Below are 19,657 nucleotides of genomic sequence, written 5' to 3'. Positions count from 1 at the left end.
AACCAGATGGGTTCAGGGGACCTCTTGACCTGGTAGGAAGGCGAGATGGGCATCTTATGTCAGATGATTGATAAATGTCCCATACCCTGTTCCCCACCAGAGGAGGGAAGTTCTGGACTTGGTGTGATGCTGCCTTTTAATTCATGAAGACACAGATGGAAATGAAAGGAAGGGATCCTCAGAGGTCTCAGCTTCCACAAAGGACAAAATGTCGTTGTCTTTCTTCAGATTATCCAAAAAGGAGAGGCCAGGGACAAAGTGCAAAGAAAAACAAGAAAGTACCAGGAGGAAAGTGAGGAAGAAAGGCAGGGAGGGAAGGCAGCCAAGGGAGCTGGTTACTGAGGGTTTTCTCTATGGGGAATAGAGCTTCCTGCTGTTGGAACTCTAGAAAGAAGTGGCCTTGGAGGGACCCATGTAAGGGAGAAGGAACCTGGGTCATTTACCTAGTGGCTCCTACCAGGCATTTGTGAAGGGCTACTCCGAAGTACCATCCACACCTTGAGACTTCTACCTTGTCATCAGGAAGTGAAGAGACAAGGCCTTTAAGCAGTAAGACAAGGATGCTGGCAGGCGAAGGATATCAGTGGGCACTGGAAAATGGGGGTGGGGAGGGGACAGACAGGTAAATGGACATTTATAAGACGTAATACACTCTCCTCTTCTGCATCTCAGAGGGATGTCTACAAAGCCTCTACTCAAACTCGTAACTTTCTCAGAGATGAGGACCCTACTTTCTCATGTGGCTCCCTACTGCATTGATGGACAGTCAAGCTCTCAGAAACTCATCGCTTAGGTCAAGTCAAATTCTATTCACTGCCCAGTCCTTCCAGCACATTCCACTTGAACTAGGAGCCTCTAGCACATTCAGGCTTAGTAAATACATGCTGAATGGGCTGCTGAATGGATGTGTGGGCGCACACCCTGACTCTATGGAATTTGAAGCTTTCTTTTTTTCTGTGTCTAGATCCCTTTGTCAGGTAATGCCCATGTATTTGGATCTCCTGACCCCCATGCACTTTAGCACAGTGCCTTAAACAAAGCTGAGCTCCAGCAAGCGTTCAGTAAACTCCTGCTTAGTGGCACGCTGGGCTCCGTCCTTTCAAAGCATGAACAGTTAAAATAAAGTTAGAAGACAAAAATATCAGCAGTTGTTTTGATTTTAGAAAAGATGCTAGGTGCATAATCTGCATCAGCACCCCCCATACACACACACACACACACACACAGAGACACAAGAAGCACACCCCAAACTCACTTGTGTATTTCTTTAGACAGAGTCAACTCTCCCAGTGCACCTCTGGGGGGCCTGTCCAGTCACAGCCAGGTGTCACAACCATCAGGAAAATTAGTCATCTTTCTCACCACCAACACTCTTGAGGAGAAGGTCCCCAAGAGTAGTTTAACTCTCATGCTCAGACACTACAGTTCCTGCAGCCCATCAGTGTAAAGGAACTTGGTCCAGCGTTCCTCTGGGAAAGAAGGAGCCATGGCCCTCTGTGCTATGGGTGCTCCCTCTGAGACCCTCTGTGTGTGTGGAGATGGGGTGAGGCTTAGCTCCCCTTCCCGAAATATGGCTCCCGTGCCAGGAAAAACGAGTTAAGCTTTTCTGCCTCTAGCTGCAGGCTTAGTGGTGCAGATTACAACAGCAGGTGATGAGCGACGCAGGCGCTGCTGTGGAGACTGTGCAAATCCCGTTACAGGGCAAAGGCGTTTTAGCTCCAGTTCCAAATTTCAAAGAATGATTGAGTTGGAACGTGGCAGGCAGGAGGCAACTGGGGACCAAAGCTATTTGACTTAAACCCAGAGCCAGGCCTGAGGGGGATGCTGGAGTAGAGGATTCAAGTGAGAGACCCAGGTGTGTGTGCCTCTCCCCAACTAGCCCTCCAGCCATCCTCCTCCTCTGCTGCCCATCTTTCTGCATAAGGAACCCCCATCTGTTGGGAATCTTGCCTTCCCCACCAATCTGCAAGCTCTCGGGGATCAGAGCCACCTGTTTCTTCAACCCTGTGAGGTTCAGCACAGCTCCTGGCACAGAAGAACTGCTCAATAAAGTTTGCAGAATCATCAGTCAGGGACTGCCTCAAAGCCTGATCTTCCCTCGAACTGCCTGGTTTCTAGATTTCTCCCACACCCCTTCAGAGCACTCCCAGAAACCCTTATCATTATCCAGTTCCTGGTTCCTGGGGAAAAAAGTAGATCCTGGCTAACAGACCAGAATCTCACTACAAATGACACAGGACAAGGATGAAGCTTCAAAATCAGCCTGGGAAGCAAAAGAGCGTTCAGTATGTGTTGCCATATTACATGGGGGAAATCATTAAGTTGTGAGCATTAAGAGTTTAGGGTCCCTGCTAATCCTACACCTCCACCAGCACATAGACACTTCCTGCCTCGCCCCCATTTTCCCCTGCCCCATGCCAATCGGTCCTAATTTTCCTTTAACAACAACACAACAACACACATGCATGCACACAGTTTGCTTTTTTTTTTTTTTTACAAAAAAGGTGTCTGAACTTTCAGACCATTGAGGAAATGGGTTCAAATCCTAGCGATGGGGTCATTTAGCCTTTCCTAACTTCTGCCTGTCAACTGCCCATTGTAGGTGCTGCACACCGAGACTGTATATAAAGAAACTTCTCAGTGGAAATTAGCCAAGGAATAGCCCCATGGCTCTTGCTGGAATCTCCATTGCTAAATGGGAGCCCTGCCCAGCATCTCTAAGCTCAGATAAATAACTATGCTGGGTTGCTTTAAGAAACCCAGAGCAGGCACCGAGGCATGAAGAGCAAAGCCCGCAACATTTTCCATGCCAACTGCGTTTCCCCCAGCACTGCGTTAGAGGGACAGCTTCCATGATCAACTTTCACATGGATGCTGAGGATCTGAAACCAGGGCCTCCTGCTTGCACAGCACACGCTTTACCCACTGAGCCACGCATCCTCCCCGCACACACTGGCTGTTCCAGCCCTGGTGGGAACCAATTATCCAGTAGAGAAAAGGGTGAGGGCGGATCTTCATTTCTCACCGTTTCCTTTCTTCCTTTCCTATATTCATGATACAGTGATTAAGGCTCGCCATATGCTCAGCCTGCTGGGAGTGAGTACATGGGATATAAAAGATGGAGATGGTTGGGTCCCTGCTGACAGCAGCTTACTGTCCAGCTGAGGAAATGAAATGACTAATACTGTGCAGCCAGCCACATCCCCAGCGAGAGTGGGAAGGTGCTTTGAGTGCAAGGCCCAAGCAGGATCAGGTGACAGGGGTCATGGTCTGGGTGTCTTGGGAGCCTCTGAATGTTGGGTGGAAGTTACCACCAGCCCCTGGAGGCAGCTGATTAGGAGGGCTTGCACGGAGGTGAAATTGGTGACCCTGGGGAGGTTGGGAGGACCCTGTCTCTGAAGGTACTCAGTGACCGTCAGGTTATCCTCTCCCAACACTCCAAACTGATGACAGTTCCTTTGAAAAAGTCCATTGTAAGAGAAGCAACAGCCTCTAGAAAGGTCAGCCCACATTCTCTCCGGAGAAGCTGAAGCTTGTCTGAGCAGGGCTCAGATCAACAGCTCCCCAGATCAGCTTAGCAGGGCTTCAGTCTCCTCATCTCACATAAGCCATCCTCCCCTCCAATTTCTCTTGCCCAGCTCCTCCAGGCCAAGATTTAGAATCGTGGCTGCCTCTCCCTCCAAGGGAAAACAAAGTAGAAGGCCTGCAAAGACCATCTGAAAATCCCCTTGTTTGCTCTCCTCTACAGAGCACGCTGGCAGGGGCCCAGACAAACAGGAAGCGTCCTCACTTCGGCTGTGCCCTTTGCAGAGGCTATGCCTACACCTCCTCCCCTGGCAAGGATGGGCACTGTGAGACACTAGGGACCCTGGGCCTCTCATTTCTCCAGGCAGCAAATATAAAGAACTTTCTAGCCACCCATCCTGGGGGTCCTCCCATCTGCTGGAAGATTGTTAGACCGAAGACTCCAGTACTGGCAAAAGTGGCATTTAGGAGTCATCTCCTGCAGCCACCTCGTTTACTGTGTTCTGAAGATGTCACAGTGTCCACCCTATGGTGACTTCTTAGGATGGCCACCAGCTAAGCGGCGGCACACCTGAGAAGGGTGACACTTTTAAGTCTGAAATTACTTTCACCTTAACCGTAGCCTCTCCACCCCCATGCATCACAGCACAGCCCGAGGTGTGCCCAGCCTGGCTTCAAGTCCTTGCTCCTACAGCAAAGAACTACATGACTAGTTTGTGATGGATGCTCTCCTTATGTGCCCGCAGCTTTGTAGTTATATAGCGCTGAGAATACGTGTGCCGGTGTTCTCATGCCTGAAAGAACAGGATACACACAAGGCCTTAGGCATTTAAGGAGGAACCCACTTGCCCTCCCTCTCTGAAGACCATACCAGGAACAGAAACAGATGGCAAGGAGCTTTCTTTCTGGCCAGTCCCACATTCCTATTGGCTCTGACTGCTGCTTCTGTAGGATTTAACAAAAGAGTGGGGCAGAGAAAGGAACACTGTTGAGAGCCACATATTGACTCTAAAATCTCCAACCATTGCAGTTCAGACAAATACATCCAGACCACACAAATGGCACAGAGAGGTGGGCAGGCAGACACCCTGTATGGCTAACCCAGAGCAAGAGGAGCTGACATCTGTGCTATGGAAGAAGACAACTAATAGGAATGGTGTCTCCCAGCTGGGTATCATGGACCCTTTTGAGGAGCAAATGGCTGAACTTAACACTCTGGATTTATAAAGGGACTGAGTCCAGTCACACCAAATAAGGAGGGCGGGACTAATGTGGAATGGCAGAAAAGAAATACAGTGGTTATTTTAACTCTGCACTTGAGTGGGCCATGGGGTGCCATATATTTGGTTAAACATTGTTCTAAGAGGTGTCAGCATGTTTCAGGATAACAGTGTTTGAACTGGTAGCTGGAGTAAAGCAGATCACCTTGCCAGAGTGAGAGGGACAATGTCCAGTCAGGTAAAAGTTGAGCACAGCAAATTCACTTAAAAAACTAAGCTGTTTCAGAAAGAACGTGTCTGTCTGATGCTTCATCAGTTTGTTTGTTTGTTTGCTTGCTTGCTTGTTTAGCTGAAAACCACAATATCAGCTTCCTGGTTCTTACGCCTTTGGACTGGAACTCATACCTTCAGTTATCCAGGGTCGCCAATGTAGGACTTGTTGCCTTCAGAGTCATTTCAGCTAGTTTCTTATTACAAGTTACCTATACGTACATGTATATAATATCTAAAATATGTGTTTCCTGCTCTATTGATTTTTCTTCTCTGGAGAGCCCTGACTTATCCAAGCAGACCCATACCTTACTCAGAGATATCCCAGCATGCTAAGCTGCAAAGCCTAACAGAGACAGGGAGAAAGTGCTCCTGCTCCCAACTATGAAGGCAAGCATCTCAGCAGCATTGGGGCATCCAGTAGGAAAAAGAGCTCTGTGTTCCAGTTCTCAGTCTCTGCTTTAAAATGATGAAGCCTAATGTGGTCTTTCTACCTAAGTGTCAGCAGGGACAGTACAACCAGAGCAGAAGTCACATGGTGTGTCCTTGGTCCATAAGCTTCTTCTTTTTGCCCGCATCACTTCTACCATTTAGCTCACATGGCAACTGAGCTCTTCTGGTTCCTAACTCTTGCACAATGATGTTGAATGACAGATGAGGGCAGCCAGGAAGCAGGAGAATGGAAGGGAGCCTAGGGAATCCTGAGACAACACCAGGAGGCAGGATGGCAGAAGACAGACCAGCTGAAAGGATGAAAGAAAAGGCATCCCCACACCATGACTCCCTTCCCCAGTTCCGTGGCTCAGAGTCACAGTGTGATTTGTGAGCCTCAGGATGATGGTAGCAGCTCAGAGCGTTTCTACAAGGAAATAATGGGGCACAAAAAAAGGCATAAGGCCTACTTAACCCAGAGAGGAAAGTGCCAGTCTTTGTGTATTCTAAATAAAGATTTAAAAGGAAACAGCATTTCTCTTGCTTGAGATGTTTGGGGGATAATCCTATTAGGACAGAAAAATGTGAAGAGAGGTTTCCTCCTCCGCAGGAGGAGGCAAGCTTAGGATGAAGGAGGGTGAGGTTAATTCTCATCCCTGCCTTCTCTTGCTCCTCCTGTCTCCATCTCTTCCCCGATCCCTGAACAGACTCCAGGCCCAAATCTTCCTATAATGTGTTTCTCCCTTACTCAGGATGGCTCTGTACTGTGATCTCAAAGGATGCCTGAGATGATAAGCACACTGCCCTGCATCTTTGTCCTCTGCTGAGTGAGAGCTGAGTGGCTGGGAAGGGAATCTGAAAGCTGACTACACTGAACAATGGTAGCTGAGGGTGAATCTGGGAACAGTGAGTGGAGCCTTAAGGAATTTGGATGCCGAGGCTCAGACCAGGGAGTTCCTGAGAGGACTCTGCTTGTCCCCAGAAAACCAAGCAGGGCCAAGGAAGGGAAACATAGTCTCTTTTCTACTGGGGTTCAGTCAGTCTGCAGAAACTGGTTATTATGAACTGACTTTGTCTCCTAACAAATTTTTCTGTTACTGTCATAATTCTTTCGATGCTTCAGAATGTATCTGTATATGTAGACTTTTTAGCAAGATAGTTGCATTAAAGTAAGGTCATCAGTGTGTCCCAACCCAGTATGAATGGCACGACTGACTGAATTGTTTCCCTGAAACTTTCTGATTTTGAAGCTCAGCCTTCAGAGTGACCATACTTGGAAGCAGGACCTCTGAGGAAGTGACAGGGATTAATAAAAGTCATGAAGGCAAGACCCTAATATACCATCCTGGAGGTTCCAGGATGTCCCCTTTCCTCATGTGAAGACACAGGGAGAGACAGCCTTCCGCAAGCAAGGACAGCCTTTCCCATCTTGATCTTGGCCTTCTCACACTCCTGTTCTCAAGAAAATGAGTGCCCGTGGCTTAGTCCACATCGTCTCTGATATTTTGTTATGAAAGGCTGAGAACACTGATATACTGGTGACTCAAAAAAAAAAAAGGGGGGGTGGTATGTCAGTGTGGAAAAACACACAAGGCAGTTATCTGCAAGCCAAACAGAAAGACCCAGACCAGATCCCCATTAGTTCACACCTTGATATCAGAATTCTGCCTTCCGAGATCTCAAGAAACTTTTTCTGGCTTGTTTTGTTTTGGTTAAGACTCTTTAGCTGAGGCTATCCTAGAACATACTATGTTACCCAGGCTAATCTCAAATTTATGGTACTTTTCCTACCTCAGCTTCCAAAGTCCTGGGATTACAGGCATGTGCAACTATGCCTGGTTTGTGCTGACATGGTTTAAAAACAGCCAGCCTGTGGTTCTTCAGACAAGTAAGGCTGGAATGGATATAAGGCAGCCTGGACAGATTTGCCTTCATGCAACCTTTCCCTTCACATAAAGGTAAACCCACTCCCACCCCTTTCCATCTTCCTTCTTTCCTGTGGACTGAGTTCTGAGGCACTGGAACTCAAAGTCTCTATCTCATTTTGGGGTGGACTCCAGACAAGACCCTATTTTGTCTTGCAAGAAGGAATCATTTTTAATCAGCAACAGCGAGTCTGAGAGAGAAACCCATGGAGACAGTGCAGGCCTAGTGCCAGGGAGAAGGCCGGTTGCCAAAGCCCAGCTCTCTGCTTTAATTCCCTGGCTCAGAAGGGAGAGCATCTCCACCCTGCCGGAGGGGACGAAAAAGACAGGGCACTTATCAGTAGTAGCAGAAGCCTCCCAGAGGCTTGGCCGGTGCCCTGCTCTGGCAGGGCCTGTTCTAGCACTGTATCAAGCCAGGCTGGAAGGTACTTCAGGAAAAAAAAATGTTGAAAGCAAAGAAAGGGGAAAGCCTTAAGAAAGAAAGGTGGCGTCTTGGTACCCATAACCAGTGGCTCCCAGCAACCTCTCCCTTCCTTTTTAACTACTCACCTAGTAGTGTAGGAGGAAGGAAGGAGTTCCTACCATGTAGTTGCAATGGAGACCAGAGACCGGGCTTGTAGGCATGAAGGGACCTGGTGGACAACCAGAGGATGCTGGCATGGGAACAAGGGACAGAGACCGGAGGGAACATGCTTACATGGAGCTGTCTCCAAAGGCTGTGGAGACACTTCAGAAAGCCCACCAGTCCAGCTGTCCCACCTCTCCCAGATTGCATTGCCAGTGCCCCTGGGCTTCGCCATCACTACAAACTAGCAACAATACAACCCGAGCCATCTGCCCTGCCTGACTGACACACCCCCTTTCCATCCCTTAATGTGCCTAGAGTGAGACCTGGAGACAGGACTCTGCTCCTCAGCAGTGGAGGGGTACAGGGGAGGGAGAGGCCACATTAGCCACAGATCTCAGGACCATAGAAGGAAATCCCTCCACCAGTAGATGGAATTTGTATTCTGGCAGACAAGCAGATGAGAAGATGCTAGGGCAGCTTAACAAACCCATTTGAACCAATAGACAATGGGCACGAAGAACTGCCACACCCCCACTCCAGACCCTCTTAAGATAGCTTTGAATCCTCAGGGATGGATCCAAAGGCAGACCAACATCTCAGCCAGCAGTGGTGGCAGCCTGTGTTTTCAGTAGCCAGGCACACTGAGTTCTGCTCCAACAAGTGCACTGAAGATTCTAAGGCTTAGGATAGTCTTTCAAGCTGTTGTGGAAGGTGCTGAACCTTGGAGAAAGCAGAGGCTCCTTTGGATCTTAGCTCTGGGTATTGCTAGCTAGTGAGATGGTCTAGTTCCATGAATCTTTGAGCTTGCTTTCTTTAATGTTAAGAAATAGAGACTAGAGCATCTGGGTCTGGCTTGAGGAGTGAGTTCGGTGAGGTTAGATGAGTAAGACACACAGCAGATGTGTAGTAAGTGTTCTATTCATTGCCCCTCCAACCTCCTGGACAAGATGCCTGGGGAAGGACTGGGGAAGACTGGCTTGGTCTTGAAAAACAGTGGTAATGTAGCGCTAACCACTGCGCAAAGATGACCATTCCATTTGGGCAGATCGATTGGTCAGGATGGCGAAGTAAATAAAAGCTAGCTTCTCCATTATGCCTCAATGAGCCGTATGCTACCTCCCACTGGCACAATAAGACATAGGCAAAGGAACTGGCATATTCTCACCTTCTCCTGTAATAGCAAGTGCTATTGCCATCTGTACCTTCTCCACTCATCCATCACTTCATCTATTGACTCACTCACTCATTCATTCCATAGGTAACTAACTAGCCTTGACCAGACACCAAGATAGCAGGCCTGAGGTCTTTCTGAATCAGGAACTCACCGCAGATTTAGTATCTCAGCCAAGCTTTGTAAACTTGCTTTTCAACTCTCCAGAGGCGAGCCAAAGGATGGAGAAGAACGACCTAGCTTTGGCAGTACCTCTGGAGGGAAGGGTATGCTCTGGGGCCTCCAGAGAGGCTGTAGGTTGGCCACAGAGGAAGCACAGATCTCAACTTCTGATTCCCAACAGCAGCTGAACCCATGGTCCATGCCAAAGAGCTGTTCTTTACTTTGAGATGAGTCAGCTCAGCCTTATTTGCAAAGCAGTCCCCGAAGCCTCCACAGGAAGTATAATCTCACCATAAAGCATCCTTATCTTCTCATGTGACCACTTCTCTCTCTCTTAAGGAATAGCCTGAGTTTGCAGTGAGCAAGCCGCCCCTTCTCTCCCCCGCCTTTACCTGATATTATTTTGGCTCCCGATAATTACATTAGGTATAGAAACTGATTTTATGATGCTAATAATTATACACACTTACAAAACAGATGGGTCTCGGATCCGGAGGGGGGAGCGTTTATAGACTCGGAAATGAGACTTTTTGTAGGTAGGAAATGGATAGTTATTTTCAGGTTTTATTGCTGTGTTCTGTGGGCTTCTTCTTAAATCTTGTTGATAATACTTTGCCTGAATTGCCTTCCATGCATTCTGTAGGGCTTAGCTCATCCATTCAGGGCATGCTGGGAAAGTGGCATTAACTGTCTGGACTGGAAGCCATCAGATATGACATGGGACAAGTCTGTCCACGTGGGAGAGAGACACATCACAAACATGAGTCTTCCAACCAATGGAAGCTGCATGGCAGAGGGACAGCTAATTCTTCCTGGGGCTGGACTGAGTGGCCCATAGAATGTATGAATCAGAGGAAACCTCAGAAATTTTCTGGTCAGTGTTTCTCAAGCTAGAGTTCCCCAGAGAATCAGTGGGGTCATGGTTTGGAAGCCTGCTAGAAGTGCAAAGTCTCAGGTCCTCCACAGGTCCAGCTGTCCTTCATAACAAGCGACCATTGACTGCTGAAGGTCATCTAATGTTTCACTGACCTAGGCCCTGAGAGCTGACTCGGCCAGTAAAGTGCTTATCATGCAAGCACAAAGTCTTGCTTTTGAATCATCAGCACCCATGTAAAAACATGTATGTGGTGAGCATCTATAATGCCAATCTTGGTGGGTAGAGACAGGAAGAGCCTTGAATATTACTGGCCCAACAGTTTAGCCAAATTGGTGAGGTCCAGGTTCAGTGACAGATCCTGTCTCAAAAAATAAAAAAAAAAAAAGGTGGAGCAATAGAGTAAAACTCTTAATGTTGACTTCTGCCTTACACACACACACACACACACACACACAAAGAGATAGAGAGACACAGAGGCAGGGGGCAGGGAGAGAATTTATCTGAGCTGGTCATGCTAGGGCATGCTTGTAATTCCAGGACTTTTTTTGGCAGAGGCAGGAGAATCACTGCAAGTTTAGGGTCAGCTTGACCTTCATAGCAAGTTTCCGGCCAACCAAGAATACATTGTAAGACCTTTATCCTAGACATCTCTAAGCTCACAGAAGACAACACTCCAACCTCCCCCTAGTGAGAGTCTCCCTGTCGAGGTCACCAGCACTGCTCCCTAGCATGGATGCTCTCCTCTTCTCAAACAGTCTTGATGGTCTTCTGTGTTCTTCTCTAAATGATTTGACTGATGAGCACCTGTGTACATGGAACCCAGCCTTGCTAGTTGATCTTCCCTACATAGCATCACAGCCTGGAAAGGTCTATTCTAGAAAACCTAATTGTGGGTTTGAGGGAAGTCATTGGGGTGCAGGAGTGCTGGTCGGACTCTTGTAGTGTTTTATACATCTTCTGTGAACCGGTATATGAGGCAGTAACTGCATCCCTGAGACACTCCCCTTCATTGTTGTTAGACCTTGGGTCAATGGGACACAGCTCAGCTGACCAGTGGCCATCTCTGCCATGTTCACGTCTCACCTCACAGGCTCCTACGCCACCTTGAAGAGAGCTGGTTCTATAGTCTTAAAGTTCTTTGCAATAAACAAATAACAAGACCTAGAAACAAGAAAATATACCTCCTTTTCCTCCAAAAAAAAAAAAAACCTCTTAGATTAAAAATAAATAAAAACTAAAATAAAATAAACTCTCAGAAGCCACACTTGGTCTTTCTGGGTGCTGTTTCTCTTTGCTCCTTGGTAATGTGTCCCTTTCCTGATATTTGACCTTGATTCCTCTGCTTACTTTGAATGTCATTTCTTCATTTAGCAGGTACCTTTGGATGCTTTGGCAGAATCTTGGGGATACACAGCTCTGGGGTAAAAGGGTTTTATCTTCTTTGCCTTCTTTCCCCAACCATTTAGAGCTTAAAGGGAATCTGTGTTCAAACTTAGGCAAGATTCCTTCTTGTTGGACATATATACAGCATTTCTTCTCATTTCTCTGCCAAACCAGGTAGCCTTGTTTTATCCTCCTAATTGAGAACACCTCATCTCCAGCCCCCAAACACACCTTTCCAGGAGATTGGGATCAGCCTCTTTCCCATCCTGTCCCTCTTGGCATCTTCCTTCCTCCCTTTTCCCTCCCCACTAGGTCCCTCTCATAGATACACATTGATAATGAATAAATCTCTTTCAGAGTAGGGAGTGGGCTGGCGTGTCCATGGGGAAGGCCCTGCAGACACAGGCAGGATGGATGGCTGATGGGAGCTGTGCCGTCGGCTCTAATTAACGTATTGTTCTCTGGGCTCCGTCAGGGTTATGGATGAGCTCCGCAAAGCGGCCCACTTAACCTGAGCATCCCAGTCCCAATCTATTACTTTCTCCACTGGCTTCAGCCTGGTGTAAAAAGGTTGAGTGTGGGCGAAGAGCCAAGAGAGCTTAATTTGAGGAGCTCCCTAAAGGTGCCTGCCCACTTGCTTCTGCTGACAGGTTAGCCAATGGGACACCTGGGTTTTTCCCCTCAGGAGGCAAAGAAAATGCAACCAGAAGTGCCTGAAAATCTGAACTCAGTCCATGCGTACTGATTGTCAGCTCTGAGGATAGACACAAGGAAGTTTCTTGGCTTTTGCCAGGGCTGCCTCCTTATGTCTAGTTGAAACATCATCTTTTGGGCTCAAAACCAAATCTTTTATTTGGGTATCACAGGGAGTCTGTGATCATTTTTGTGTCTACATATCTAAGGGTGTACATTGCATGAAACTCAGCTCTCCCCCTCATGAAGTTTGCCATCTGACAAGGTGATAGGGTCCAGTCAAGAATGACCACCCACCAAGAGGCCACCCGAGAGAGGGGCAACATGAGTACCCAAAAGTACCAACGTAAGGTTGAAAATGAGCAGTGACTAACCGAGGGGTTTTAGAGGTGGCATTCATGGGCAGGCAAGGAGGGCCACCTGGTCTTGGGGTGATGGGAAGGTGAAAAAGGCATCACTGTAGGAGGCTTTGGTGTGTTTTAGGGGAGTCAGGGATGGGCAGGCAATAAGAGCACTCTGTTCAAAGAAAGGCGGGGGCTCTGTTGACAAGCACGGACTGTACAGCAGAGGATAGCTATACAGAAAAAGCAGTGTGGGGAGACTGCATGTGTGGCTAAGAGAGAAGGTTAATCTGTCACAGATATGCAGGAAGAGTGTGAAAAGAGGCACGTTGTGGTGTTGGTGGTGATACAGAATGAGAAGAGAAACAGTAGAGGGACCGAATTCCAAGGGACTTTAAGTGAGGTGCTCCAAGTTGCCTTCAATTCCAGGTGCTTCTCAGCATGAATGTCTCCCAAGTTCTAATCCAGGGCAGTGTGGTTCAAGCTCATACTATTAGAAATCAGTTTCCAGTGTTCCCAAGTTTATGGTTATCAACCCAAATGAGCTACAATGGGTATAGTTTCCCAGGTGTCCCCCAGTGCAAAGATGCAGCAAGGGTTCTGCTCACTCCCGACAACTTTAGCAGCTTACTTAAAGCTTCAGTAGGTATCCCATCCTGTTGGGCAGGGAGATGATTTTCTGTTCACCCTACCTCCAATCCTATGGCTGGTGGGAGTCATAGCAGTATAGCCGAACGGAGGGAGATAGGGAGTAAAAAGCCCTAGACCCACAGCCTCTTTAGCTCTCAAACTCAGGTCAGCTGCCTAGTATCTCTGAGGTGTAACATCCTCAGTCAGAACATGGGCCTATTTCATGAGGGGTTAGTTAAGGTGACATAGAGTGTGTATAACAGAGCACACCGAAGCCAAATAAACCGTAAAACAAATAGTCACCGTTGTTAATATTCTGTACACACAAAGACTTCTAGAGCTAGACCAAGAACCAGGGACCAAGCTTTGTTGGTAACAAAGGTAAGGCTTCACTGTAAACTATAGAATGGGAGACTCTGGAGCCTAGAAGGCAAAGATATGCATCTGAGAATGGACTCCAGCTGTGTGGTGCTGGGTATGGCTCAGCCATATCTTCATTCTCCCACATACGCCTCAAAGTAGTCTTTATCCCCCAGCCTCCTTGGTCATCGCCTAGAGCCACACGGCAGTATTCTAAGCTGTAGAATGTGAACACAGAATGCCATCTCAAGGCATTTCCTAGAAAAACGTACCAAATTGCATCCTTGCTTACTGTTTTCTATCCACCTTCTCAGTTGAGATGCTCTGACAACTTGATGGAGAGCAAAGTTAAAAGACAGAAGCAGGCTGAGTCCCAGACTATTACTCAGGCAGAGAGTCCTACTAACTCCCACTGAAGAGGGAGAAGCTGGAGACACTGCTGCCCCATTGAGACCTAGAGGATGTTCAGAGCATTAGCCTACTGATAAACTTCAGTCATCTATTTATTTATTTACTCACTTTACACACCAGTCCTTGTTCCCGCTCTCCTCTTCTCCTGGTCCCACCCTTCTTCCCTTCCCCCTCCCCTCCCTTCAGAAAAGGAGAGGCCCTCACACCTACCCATTCCAACACAGCAAATCATATCAGGACTGAGTGCATCCTCTACCACAGTGGCCTGGCAAGGTAACCCCAAGAGGGGGAAGTGATGGAAAAGCATGCAAAAGAGTCCTTGTCGGAGACAATCCCCACTCCCCTTATTAGGGAACCCACATGAAGACCAAGCTGTCCATTGTGTACATATGTGTAGGAGGCCTATGTCTAATCCATACATGGTCCTTGGTGTGCTAGACTCCTGTCTGAAAGCATAGCAGAGTGTTGTTAATAGTGTTAAGGGTTGTCTCTCTCCCATAGAGTGACCAGGCACTGGTTGGACATTCCCTCAATCTCTGCTTTATCTTTATCTCTGCACATCTTGTAGGCAGGGTAAATTTTGGGTTGAAATTTTTGTGGGTAGGTTGGTGTTCTCTTCCCTCTACATGGAGTCCTGTCTGGTTAGAGGTTGGCCTCTTCAGTTTCCATGTCTCCCTCTAGTAGGGGTCTCTGCTAGAGTCACCCCCATATTCTCCCAGAAGCCTATCCTGTCATAGCTCTCCAGGATGTCTCAGAGATGCCTCCAGCTATGGTTTCTCTTCTCTCTGTATGCCTCCTGTCCTCCTTTCCCCCTCCCCCATTCTCCCCTATCAGATCCCCACCCTCGTTTCCCTCATCATTCCCTCTCCTATCCTGTTCCTTCTTTTCGAGCACTTCCTTTGCCTATTTTATTTCTTCTTCTCAGTGAAATTTATACATGCTCCCTTGGGCCCTTCTTATTTCTTACATTCATTGGATCTGTGTATTCTAGTATGGTTATCCTATATTATATGCCTAATACCCACTTACAAATAAATACATACCATGTGTGTCTTTCTGGGTCTGGGTTACGTCACTCAGGATGATCATATCTAGTTCAATCCATTTGCCTGAAAATTTCATGATTTCCTGTTTTTTGTATAGCTGGGTAGTATTCCATTGTGTAAATCTACCACAGTTTCTTTACCCACTCATCAGTTGAGGGACATCTGGAAATGTAAGTAGACATTAAAAGTCTCCCAACCAAAAAACAAAGCAAAACAACAACAACAAAAAAGCAGAACCAGATGGTTTCAGTTCAGAATTCTGCCAGACATTCAAAGAAAAGCTAATACCAATACTCCTCAAACTATTCCAAAAATAGAAACAGAAGAAATATTGCCAAACTCATTCTATGGGGCCATAGTTACTCTAATACCTAAACCACACACAAATTCAACAAAAAAAGAGAATTTCAGACCAATTTTCCTTATGAACATTGACACAAAAATACTCAATAAAATACTTGCAAACTGAATCCAGGAACACATCAAAAAATATCATAAACCATGATCAAATAAGCTTTATCCCAGGGATATAGGGATGGTTTAACATACCAAAATTCAACAATGTAATCCACCATATAAACAGACTGAAAGATAAAAACACATCATCTCATTAGATACTGAAAAAGCTTTTTGACAAAATCCAACACCCCTTCATGTTTAAAGTCTTGAAGAGGTCAGGGATGCAAGGCACATACCTAGCCATAATAAAAGCAACATACAGCAAGCCAATAGCCAATATCAAGTTAAATGGAGAGAAACTTAAGTCAATCCCACTGAAATCAGGGAGAAGACAAGGCTACCCACTCTCTATATCTCTTCAATATGGTGCTTCAAGTCCTAGCTAAAGCAGTAAGACAATTAAAGGAGATCAAAGAGATACAAATTGGAAAGGAAGAAATCAAAATATTGATATTCAAAGATGTTATGATAGTATACATGAGTGACCCCAGAAAATTCTACCAGGGGGCTCCTACAGCTGATAAAGACCTTCAGCAAAGTGACTGGTTACAAAATTAACTCAAAAGTCATTCACCATGTTTAAGCCCCACAATTCCTGCTGTAAGATTAGAAGCGAATAGCTGTCTTGTTTGTACTGAATGGTGAGCGTAATGATAGAAATGATTAAGGAAGGAGGGTCCATTTATACAAGCAGCCAAGGATGCACTAATGTTAGTAATCAATACTATCTTGTGCGTGCAACCCCTTGAGTCACATCCTGAGACCCCATACACCTCACCTGCTTCAAGAATTTGAATGAAGATGACAGAATACATAGAACAGTGGTTCTCAACCTGTGGGTTGCAGCCCCTTTCGGGGCTGAATGATCCTTTCACAAGGGTGTCCTAAGACCATCTGCATATCATATATTTACATAACAGTAGCAAAATTACAGTTATGAAGTAGCAATAACAATAATTTTATGATTGGGGGTCACCACAACATAAGGAACTGCATTAAAACGTAGAAGCACTAGGAAGGTTGAGAAATACTGACATAGAAAGAGGGCAAAAGAATTGGCTATTTCTTACTTTCCTTTGGCAAAAAAAAAAAAAAGCCACTTTTCCTGCATCCCATTTCTCCATTCCCCCACTCAATATCCACCCAAGCAGGCTTTCTTAACTCTTGGGGTGGACCCAGAGAGGGCACCGTGCTGATCCTGCTCAAGGTCCACACTCTTCGTTTGGAGTAAGTCATCTTCCATTCATCTTTTTAGTAAAGAATCACAGGGTGGTGGTGAAACCCAATGTTGATATGTTTGTTGCAAAAGTCAATAGAAATTCAGACTCCAAAGCACCCCTACGCCCTCAGGGGCAAGACAAGCACGCCCGACACCCTTGTGGGGGGAAGACAAGCACCCCCACACCCTGGGGGAGATGAGAAACATGGGGAGCAGACCCAGGCTACCAGAAGAGACTCGGCATCGTCTTGAGAGGCACTCCTGTGAGAAAACATGGGCACATGTGAGGGTGTGCTTCAGATGCGTCACACACATCTACGAGGTGTGTATCTGTACGTACATGTTTGTGTCTCTTTTAGAGCTGAGCATATCTATTTGCATGTGTTGGTGGTGTAATATGTGTGTGTGTGTATGTGTGCATGCAATTAAGATGTGTCAGTGCACACACATGCACGAATCTCAGTGTGCATGTATGTGTGCATGCATGTGCACACACACACATTTGGGTCACTTTAGAGGTATACACATGTATGTGTATAATTGTGAGACGTGCATATTGTGTATCTGTGTGGATGTATTCAAAGCACTTGCATCCATGTGTGTTCAAAGGTATATACTTGTGCTTATGTCCATGCATTTAAAGTACATACAGACATAGGTGAGTTTGTTGAGGAGTGTGTAGGTATGTGTGACCTCACACACGTGTTTGCACATATGTGCATGAGTGTGGAAGGGGAGGTGACAAAAGAAAAGACCAGAAGAAATAACTCTAGGGAAGACCTTCTCATCTCACTCCCTCAAGAGGACTCCCTAGAACCACAGCTGATAAACAGTGCTGTTACTCTTAAAGATGGCCCCAGCCTACCCCGGAATTTTTATCCTAGAAAATTTGGAGCAGAAACCCTGAGGAGGACATACACTCTTTCCTCACGCATGTGTTTTGCTGCAGGGTAGGGCAGACTCCGGGCTCGGCTGTGCTCCAGGACCTGTCCCCTCAGCCCCACAAAGAGGACAGTGTACAAGAAAGAACAAGAGAGTCTGGGTAGGAACAAAGACAGCTCGGAGGCCAGGTGGGTGGGGGAGCTGGAGCAGGAAGGATGCCGGGCCCTGAGAGGCTCTCAATTCTCAGCCCTGCAGGAGGCCCAAGGAGAATGCTGACAGCCTGGTGGGCCTGCCAGGTTAGAAACAAGCCCCTGACACAGGGGTTTGCACAGGCGCACAAATGAAAGAAAATCAGAGGAGATGAAACCATACAAATTTCGGGTAATAGAAAGAGAGGAAAGAGATGTGCGTGTGTGGCCTGGGTCTCGGCTCAGAAAGGTCGATTCCAAGAAGACGCTGGCCAACTTTATATTACTTTTCAGAAAGCCAGTGAGCTGAAAAATAACTCTCACCTTTTTTTCTATTATTATTCGTATCTTCAGAGTTTCTTCTTCACATTGTTTTCTGCATCTCGCTTGTTCATTTCTCCCCAGCCTGATTTCATTTGGAGATTTGGCCTAGAGCCTGGAGGGGAAGACGGTCCTTCTAAGAATACATTTATTTTGACTCCTCAGCAGGCCCTGCTGCTTCTGCCCAGTCAGAGGGTGGAGGCAGGTGGCTGTGACCTGAGGTAGGGAAGAACCAGGGTGGACAAGTCAAGAGAACCTGTGTGCCCTTTGTGGAAAATACATGCACATATTTGTGTGTTTGCATAAGCCTACGGGACCATGAAGGAGCAGACACGGGACACAGCACACCAGTAAGAGTATGCCTTCTGAGGGTTACAGATGTGTGTGAGAGGCACCTCCAGTTGTACATATGGAATGTCATGTGAGGAGGCATGTACATGGTGTGGAGGCGTGTGTGGGTGTGCCCTCTCCCGGGCAGGTGGGAGGATGTGGAGTGACTTTCCATTCTGTTCACTTGAGTCTACAATGGCAGCGACCGATCACCTTTTGCCAAGCTCGGCGAGGCGCAGATGTTATTTGAACCAGGGAAAATGTCAGCCCCCAGGAGAAGCCCAGATTTAACTTACAGCAAGCCCCTAGGAAGCATGGCACTGTATTCTGGGTATTGTGCTTCGGGTCCATTAGCATTTGTTCTTCCCAGTAACTAAGGGCTGGTGGCTAGTGTGAAGAAGGGGACACGCTTTCTCTGTGCCTACAGCTCCTCTCAGCTTCCCGGAGCCCCTGGTGAGGCTGGCACCAAACGGTGCCACGGGACAACAAAAATGAAGCCTTAATTAGCTCTGCCTTCACTGCCACAGAAACCTAGACTTGTTCTTCCTGTCCTGAAGTACCATCTTCTGAGTTCCAGGTGAGGTGCTCACACCGTAGACAACAGAAAGTGAGATACTAATTCACTGTGGCCCAGAATAGGCGCATCTGGATTCTGGCCATGGCGCACAAGACTGTTCTACAAAGAGTGACAGATTCAAAGCTTTGCTGCCAGCAGAATGAAAGGTGCAGATGCCCTTCCCACCCTATAAGCATGTGCCTTCACTAAGCCCCTAAATTGGGAGCTGTAGGTGACATTCAGCTCTTTCCCAGGGGACCTCAACGGATGTCAGCATGTGAAAAGAGACCCTCCTACAGAAACTACACTCCCAAGACCCCATCATCCCAGAAGTCACAGTTCATTACAAACACCACGTTATTTAAGCAGATGGGGAAATTTTGGTCTGCTACACACATGAGGAGACAAAGTCAATAGGTAGAAAGGAAAGGCCAAGTTGAATTTGGGCCAGGGGCCGTGCCAACATGGAGGCTATCACTATGCAGAGCTGGCTTCTAGACTGGGAAAGCTAGAGGAGAGAGTGTCCAGAGAGAGGAAGAAGCCGCATCTTAAATTTGGTTTCCACTATATCACCAGCAGACCCAGGCCCAGGACATTCACAAAGAGTGTGGAGTCAAGGGGGTGTCAGCAGCAGGAGCTCCACAAAGTGGCTTCCCAGCCTGATTCTCAGTTGTGGTCAAGAGCACCA

The sequence above is a fragment of the Psammomys obesus genome, unplaced genomic scaffold (assembly GCF_907164565.1).
Source record: "Psammomys obesus unplaced genomic scaffold, mPsaObe1.curated_primary_1811, whole genome shotgun sequence".
Classification (NCBI taxonomy): domain Eukaryota; kingdom Metazoa; phylum Chordata; class Mammalia; order Rodentia; family Muridae; genus Psammomys; species Psammomys obesus.
This window is presented reverse-complemented; position numbering follows the sequence as displayed.